Raw genomic sequence first — 9,071 nt, 5'->3', positions numbered from 1 at the left:
GAAAGGGATAAATAAGGATTTCATGCTTAAAATGCAGACTACAAAAGTATTTCTTCACAGTTCAGAAACTAGCAATTCAAGACCAACGTGTCAACAGGATAGATCATCACCTTTAGGTGGTCTCCATTTGTCCCTGTCTTATTACCTATATCTGCATTTCTTCTTCCTGTGAGATCTCAGTCATAATGGATTAAGGTTCACTGTAGTGATGCCCATTAATATAGGTAAGCCTTCCACCTTCTTTCAAAGAATCTTTCCTGCCTCTATTGTAAAGTTTTCTCATATTAGGTGAAAACCTCAGGACTATTTCTCTATAACTGTAAATTATAGACTGGAACCCTAACATCATCCCAGATACCGGCTTTAAAGAATTGTTTGGCCCATCCTGTCTTCCATGGCTACAGCCTAGCACAGCTTTTCTTGTGAACTCACCTAGTAGGAAGACCTTATCCTTTCTATGAATTATAATACTTTATTTATGATTTTATGGAATTGAACTCCTTTAGCATCTTGAGCCCTCATAGCACTTGAATACACTTAAAGACATGTCACCTCATACCTCTTATCATTTGATAGCCAACTTTTACATTTTGTGACATGTTACTTGATGGATTATACTTTTAGTATATGATAAACACATTATAAGATTGGATTTTGCATTGGATTAGAGATTGTGACATCGTAGGGACATTGTCTTTGTAACCACACTCTTACGTTTCATCTTGTGTAATTAACTTCAGATAACTCTGATCTTTCATGGAGTATGAGATTTCAGCAGGGAAACTGCATCACTCTCTTTAAATACTGCGATGAAGCCACATACCCTAAAGATAAATGTTCATTGATGGTATGTATACTGAATAGAGCATTCCAGAATGTAGCCTGTGAGGTGATGGTGGCTCCTGCAAGCACAGGCAGGCTGAGAGAAAGCAGTTTTACAGGACTTTGACCAAGTCCCATCCTTTTTCTACAGATACCACAGTGATTTCTGTTCTTTGAAAAAACAAAAAACAAACCTAAGAGAAACAGAGTGCACTGTGCCCTTGCTGTTTCTCCTGAGTCTCTGCGATCTTCAGTCTGCAGGGGGAAGACTCCTGTTGGGGAGAGTGTGGGAAAGAAAACTCTCAAAGGCCTCCTTTAGGAGACAGGCTTCTGATGCTTTAGACCAAGCAGAAGAGGTATGGCCTAGGTATGTACACTCATTGATGGCATCCAGTGGGTAAATGTCATTGCTATGATGAAGACAATTAAAATTCCTCTACAAGCCTTTTTGCAATTGCTGGTGTATTTTTATCACTCCATTTTTCTCAGGTGCTTAATAATGATCATCTGTTATTCTGATTCTTGAAATTATTTGAAGATAAATGGGACATCATTATAGGGAAAATTGGGAGCTAATGACCTTCGTTATAAGTGTTTGCTCTACATGCAAACATGAACATTTTGCTCTAGGATTCTCAATCTGCTGCTAGTGAGACCTTTAAGGCTTTGTTTCTTTAGCTTTGGCTCAGTTTTGATGACATTTTGTTTTCAGGGTAATTCCCTGGGTGGCTTTAGGGTAGGGCTAGGAGCCAAAAGTTTGTTGATCTTTCAACCAGTGGAGAGAAACTCAGGGATTCCTCCACAGGACACACAGGGACTAGTGCAAGAGTGCAGACAAAACAGGATATTACTTTCTGATTTTGTTACATGTGAGAATTTCCCAGAGGGCTCTCACATTGCTTCTCCTAAGTAATCTGCATGGCAAAGTAGCCCTAGACAATCCCCAGAACCTTGTTGCATATTAGCATAAATAGGTGTTTCCCGAAGAAGGAATTCACAAACAGGAAAAAACATAGAAGTTTCTGGAAGGAGAAATGATGAAAACATGTATCCATGGAAAGTATTTGAGCGCAGCTTTGAGTGGAATGGTGTAAATTCATGGGCATAAGCCACTTATTTGACAGGGGGAAGATGTATTGTCAGCTCATTGTACAGAGAAATGGACCATATGGTTTCAAATGCATTGCCAGGGGCCATCATTCTTATTGTATTAATTATGTTAGACTTGCACTGTCTTAGTTACTTTATTATTGCTGTTATAAAGCACCCTGTAAAAATGACGTAGAGAATGGAGGGTTTATGTCAGGCTCACAGTTTGAGGCTATGGAGTATCATTGTGGAAAGTCACAGCAGTAGGAGATTGAAGCAACTGGCCACACTGCCTCTGTAGTCAAGAAAAAGATCAACTGAGATCATGCTTTGCCAGCTGCCTGCTCTCCTTTTATGCAGATCTCATGGAAACAGTGTCACCCTCCTTTAGGGTGGGTCTTCCTACTGCCATTAACCTGATTCCCTCACAAGGATGCCCACTGGCCAACTTAGTCTAAACAGTTGCTTACAGGGTCTCCTTTCCTAGGAAAATTTAGATCTTAATAGGTTGAGAATTGATATTAACTCATCATACAGTTTGCCTTTGATTTGTTTTAATTCAACTTAACAATGTTGTTGGCTTTACCATGGTACAAAAGCATTCAGTAGAAATCGTACTTGGAAATTTAAGCTTTCCCAGGCTGCCCAAGTGTGGCACTGTGCTCCCTCACCATGCTGGGCAGTGGCAGTGAGCTGCAGATCCATCAACCACACAGTTACAAAGGGGAGCAGCCACTATTCTTCATTACTGTGTGCCATGATATCATCAGCCCTTTGTTAAAAAACATGTTTTGCTTGATAATTTTCTCCTAGTTGTAGGCTACTAAGTGTCTTGAACATATTTAAAGTAGGCTTTAATATTTGGGTAAATCAAGTATATTAGCTTCATGGGGAGGGTTTCCCTGTGTGTGACTGTATATGTTGAATGTTACTCAACTACAGAAAGAATGATGAAATTAGATTATGCTATGCTAAGAAAAATAAGTATCCCATCAAAACAAAAATACTGCAAGATCAGATTCATCAGTAAATCCATAGTTCAAAAGGTGGAATGGTAGTGACCAGAGGCAGAACAGAGTACTGTAGATGATACTGATGACAATGGCACAGACTTTTAGTTATCTGGTGAACACATTCTGTGAACCTATGGTTCACCATGGGTCATGATGGGTGAATTGGATATGATAATCATTATCCAATGTATACAGAGTCATTGCACATTTTGAATATACACCATGTTTAACATTGTCCAAATGTTTTAAGATTTAAAAAAGATATTGGTTTGGCACATGCTTTTAATCCCAGCACTTGGGAGGCAGAGGCAGGTGGATTTCTGAATTCGAGGCCAACCTCGATCTATAGATCAAGTTCTAGGAGAGCCAGGGGTATGCAGAGAAACCCTGTTTAAAAAAACAAAAAGGAATGCTATTCTGTTGGTTGTAGCATAGAGTCTGTTCTTTGTTATCCTCACACTGAGTGCACTGCCCCTGTCTTATCTGGATTTCTTGTGTACCACAGGCTATAGCCACACTATGGCTATGTTATCTGAGCTCTCTCCACTTATGTATAAGGCTTTGATCATAGAATTCTGTCTAAAATGTTCTCCACCAGATAGTTTTTATTCTTGAGTGCCAGATAAAGTTTCCTGTGAAACCTTCTCTGTCTCCTTAGGCAAAAGTCTTGGCTCCTAGTAGCCTCTCAGTATGCTACAGATGCAAGCCGTTCTCTCCTCTCTCCGGATCTCTGTACATTGCTTGTCAGAGCCTTCAAGCACCTTTGCTTTGTTTTCAGAATTTTCTCCTTTACACTCCTGTATTTTACATCTTCTGCCTAGCAGAATTCCCCAAAAAACACCTGCTATAGGAGTAATATTTACACTCAGATATCTAGAAGTTCCAGAAGAAGTCACAAAGATGAATTATAGAAAATTGAGGAAAGCATGCTGGAGAATGGAGCACCTGCTGTCTCTGAAGGATACTATCTACTCTCCCATGAGCAGTTATTGTGTGACAGGAAAATTTAGATTAAAAAAAAAAGTTGTATGCCTAGAGTTTTGTGAGAACTCCGAATTTTAAAGTATTTGGCAACCAATAATGAATTTTTAAAACCATTATATGGGCCAAGAGAAATATGTCTGATGGCTGTCAGTTTTCATCTTGTTAGTGGCTCTGGTGACAGATATGCACTGGCTAGCTTCTAGATGACATTCTATTTCTCTTGGGCCCAGGGTGGCCCTTGCAGGACTTCTGGCTCAGTCAGGATAAAGTGTTTCTCTCTACACTCTGAAGAGGACACTGCAGTCCTCTACATCACTTTTGTCAGGTGCTTTAAACTTCTGACAAGCTGTCCCTCCCCAGAACTCCTGATTGCTATTGGGGATTGGTTTTAGCACTATTCAAAGCTGAGAATAGCATCCATTTTCTGTACTTATCTCTCTGGAAATCTGGACAATATCACTGCAAGTAGGACTATGACAAAAACCACAGATGATACTGCAAAGGACACTAAGAAGAGACTCTATCCAGGGGAGCACCAAGGGAGTTTATTGGGTGGTGCCAGGAGGGGAAGAGGTTGGATATATTTTTCTTTGCAAGATTTTCAACAGGATAGCTTCCATTGACAAAGTATGGCTGTTTCCAGAGTCAGAAGATTGATTAGTATATCTCAAAATTCTTAGAAACTATCTACCTTAATTTTAATTTTTAATGGAACATTAGAAAAAAACGAGGGAAAGAGAAACAAGAGAGACCATCTTAAGCTTCTAAGCAGTCAGTGCTTACAGAGTTATGCTCAAGTCTTCTCATCAAGCTTGCTTTGACACACATTTCTCACTCTAATCTTCCAAATGTATGCATAACTAGTGATTGTAGCAAGGGCCATCTTGTTGTAGTGATGGGTCATGTGGTGGCCACTAATGATCAGCCCCTTTAGGGAGCGTGTCTAAAGAGAATAAGCACCCCAAATAAAGTATGATGTAGTTGGGATTCATAATCACAGCAAAGCAAATTCTAAGTTCTTCTAACTTTATGACATGTCATAATTAAGAATAAATATGCAAACCTGGAACTCTCAACTAAGTAAAGATTTTATGGTTTGTTGTGCTGTGACAGGTCATTAGTTAGTGTAATTAGGCTAGAATTTCTCTCTAGCATTGCCCTGTCACAGTGGAAACAAAGCAGAATAGTGACTAGAAGTGGGAGTGAGGACATGGAGTCCTCAGTTATGTTCATGCCTGGAAGCAAGCGTGTGTCCCCAACATGAATGAGAGAGGGTTCCTAGACCTTAGCTATAGTGGGGGAAAGTCTTGTTAATGCTGACAGAAGATGACACATACTCCAACTTAAATAAAGCTCATTATATAATAGGAAGTGCCTGAGGGTTGGAAGTCATATATTTTATCATTGTCTATAGTATCATCTCAACTACTGCACAGCATGTTTTCCAATACTCCCTGCCCTACTTGTTGTGTGTGAGCACAATTCAGTGATAAGAGGAGGCTGGGGTGAGCTGCCTGAGGACAGAATTGGACATGCTATTGCTTGTTCTTTTGAATTATGATTTCTAAAGACTTAGTAGAAAAGAGATCAGTAAGCAGTATACCTGGTCCAGAGGAAGCATTCAAGGGTCTGATCATGGCTACTCTATAGGCAGCATGTTTGAAACCTGGATGGGCTTAGATTTGAACTAAGGTTTTGGTTCCCTAGAGTTTTGGATACTTCTCACTTCACCTTACCCATCCACAGAATGAATACAGCAACAAGCCCTGATTATTTACCTTGAAGGTTAACTGGCAATGTGTCTGTGTATCACAGGGACCAAGCATGACTTCTACTAATCTAAGTACTTAACTACAACCTGAACTCAGGCTCATAGTCAAGTTAATATTATTCTTTCCACTCTCCTTTCTGCACTACTTTGAGTATATTTATGTGGAATTTGTTCTGGCTAATCATCTGTTATTCTGGCAAATATCTAAAAAATTAACTTGAGGAAAGATTTATTTTAGTTTATAATTTCATGTTGCCCTAGCCCTTGGCTCCTCAAGATGGTTCTTAGGGGTAAGAGGCACAGAATCAATGACATAGACTCTGGGAGTCAAGTGAAAAGCAGAGGCAGACTCATTTGTTGTATGATAGGGATATGCTTTATACCTCCACCCATACCCCATTGGTCCATGGCATCTTGTTCCCTGTAACTGACACCATCCGATTAGTTGTTGTGGTTATATGCTCTGTTATCATTTGTCTCCTGGCATCAGGCAGACTTCAAGGTTGCTGGATGCTGAAGTAGCTGTTGTGTATGTGTGGCCCACTATGGGCCACCAATCAGGATATGCTGACTCATTCCTCCTACAATTTCTGTCTATGATCACTTGTTCTTGTCACTATTGTTGGCCTATCTAAATTCTTTAAAGCTCATAAATTTTGAGGAACAAATAGTAGCATTTCCATGTTAAACTTCATGTTGGGGAGGGCATTGTGGAGCAAATCTACTTAAATCATTATCCTCAGAACTTGTCAAGATCCATTAGTGAGTGGCCAAGCCCAAGAACCTGAGTGCCATTCCTGGATCCCACAGTGTGATGGTTTGAATATGCTTGGCCCAGGGAGTGACACTATTAGGAGATGTGGCCTTGTTGAAGTGTATGTGGTCTTGTTGGAGTAGGTATGTCACTGTGGGATTTAATACCCTAGTCCTAACTGCCCAGAAGCCAGTCTTCTAGCAGCCTTCAGTTGAAGATGTAGAACTCTTAGCTTCTCCTGCCTGGATTCTGCCATTCTCCTACCTTGATGATAATGGACTGGACTTCTGAACCTATAAGCCAACCCCAATTAAATATTGTCTATTAGTTGTCTTGGTCATGGTATCTGTTCACATCAGTAAAACCCTAACTAAGACACACAGGGTAGATGGAGAAACACACACGCACATGTACATGCACACCAATAAATGTAAAGATTATTTTTAAATGATTCAATAACTCACCAGAAAGACATAGAACTCACTCTTATCATGGCTATGGCTTAATAAAGGATACTGAATAAAAATTAGCCAAAGGAAGAGATAGGTAGAGTAGAGACTCAGAATCTTAGTTTCTGCTGTTCTCTACCATGGAATTAGTCTACAAATGGTATTGTTACCCACACCTCAGAGTTTTTATTGATACTTTATTACATAAGCATGATAGATTGATTGACTGATTGCCCAAGTTGTTGAACTTGGCTTTCATGTTAACTGATATCACATGTCAGCTGATCCCAACTTAAGCCATAAAAATCAACCATGAGGGGCCTTTAAAAAAGGAGATTCTGCTTTAATGTAGTGAAATATTTAAAATTAGATTATTTATATCATTTTATGTATGAGTGTTTTGTCTGTATATATTTATGGTACCATAGATATGCTTGGTGTCTGTGCAGGTCATAAGAGGGCATCAGATTTCCTGGAATCAAGGATGGTTGTAAATTATCCTGTGGGTGCTGAGGATCAAATTTGGGTCCTCTGCAAGAGCATCAAGTACTCTTCACCATTAAAGGATTTCTCTAGCTCTTAGTGAAACTTTTAAAAAGTAGTTACTTAACTGTATTCATAGAGTCTCTTCCCCCAATTTGAATTAAATTGAAAATACAAAGTTAATTTATTTTTTGAGGAAACACAAGATTTTCAATTATGAAAAAGGAATTAAAGACTATGTCTTAGATACCTTGCTTTTATCTGCTTAACCTGGGTAGGAATCATCACTAAGAGACTCAGCTGAGGGGGCTGGTAGCAACACCCCAGTGTTTGCTGCACACATTCTGTCATGGGTCCTCTGACAAAAGCCATTTGTGAGAGGGACATATGGGAGACAAGTGCTTGACCACACACCACAAACACTGTACTGCTTTCCCTCCCTGGCTCTTCTATGAGATCAGTTATTTCTTCCAAACTGCTCCATCTGGCAAGAAGATGGCCATAAGTGGTTCATACAACATTAGGGGCATAAACTAGAGGAAAATATTTTAATTTGTTTTGAAAATACAGTGTGGGCTACATCACAAACCAACCAAAACCTCTGTGTGACCTGCCTTGGGGCCACATTCTATCTGGATGCCTTTGCTGGGTGCTTCTTCCTTATTAGACCAGCATTTTTCAGAGGCTTATCTTTAATCTTAGAAATGAGCGAGGACATTAAACATGATAAATGCAGTCCCAGGAAACCATATATCTAAGGGACTCTGCAATATACGGCTCCAAATATATTTGCAATTACCTAGTGGAACTTAATTTGAACTGTGAGATTGGATAGCAGGAAGATTTAGCCTTCTCTTCCTCCCTCCTCATTTGAAACACTGCCATCTCAACTTTTGGTAAGAGGAAGACTGTGTGGGCTTGTGTGTGGATAGGCTTGAGTGTGGCGTCCTGGAGAGAGGGCAAGGGTTCAAGTTCTTCTGTGCTATGAACCATCTGTATAACTCAAAACCAGAATTTAACTCTTCTGGGCCTCAGTAGACTGTTCCGAGGACAGAAACTAGGATAGTAGTGCAGGTTCATGAGGGGACACCATGAATAAGAAATGAGAAAAACAAGCAGCTTGCACATTCACAGTGCTAGCCAATCACTGATGTGCACATTCACAGTGCTAGCCAATCACTGATGGGATGAGGCTTCGCTCGAGGAAAGCCCAAAGGAGCAGGCTCTCTTGCCTGTGACTGAGTTTTCTTCCTTGCTTCCTGGCATGACTTCCTGGTATTCCCAGAACACAAAAGCCTTGGATTAAGGTCAGGAGGCCCTAGAACACCACACACATGTATAATGCATGTTCCCAGAAAAGGGGAATCATTAAGGGAAAGACCCCCTTCCCCTCTGCATTTATTTCTTTTGTTGCTTAATAATGATGGTGATTATGTAACAGTGTGCTGGGATGGTCTCTTTTGGATGTGAAGATTCCAGAACAGGGTGTTTAGACTTTGAAAGCTGCTTGTCTGAACTGTTTTTGGTACTCTAAAGCCACAATCCGTTTAGAAGGATTCAGTCAGTGGCAATGGATGCCCGTATAGACAGCTGTTAGAGTGCTGCACGTTCCTCCTCTTTAGCTCTGCCTCCACTTCTACCCCTCCTGTGTCCACGAGAGTCAGAGGGCATCAAAAGAACTCAAGGACCTTGTGCTATGTTGGAGG

The sequence above is a fragment of the Grammomys surdaster genome, unplaced genomic scaffold, assembly GCF_004785775.1.
Source record: "Grammomys surdaster isolate TR1022 unplaced genomic scaffold, NIH_TR_1.0 365, whole genome shotgun sequence".
In the NCBI taxonomy this organism is placed as follows: Eukaryota; Metazoa; Chordata; class Mammalia; order Rodentia; family Muridae; genus Grammomys; species Grammomys surdaster.
Note: the sequence above shows the minus strand (reverse complement) of the source record.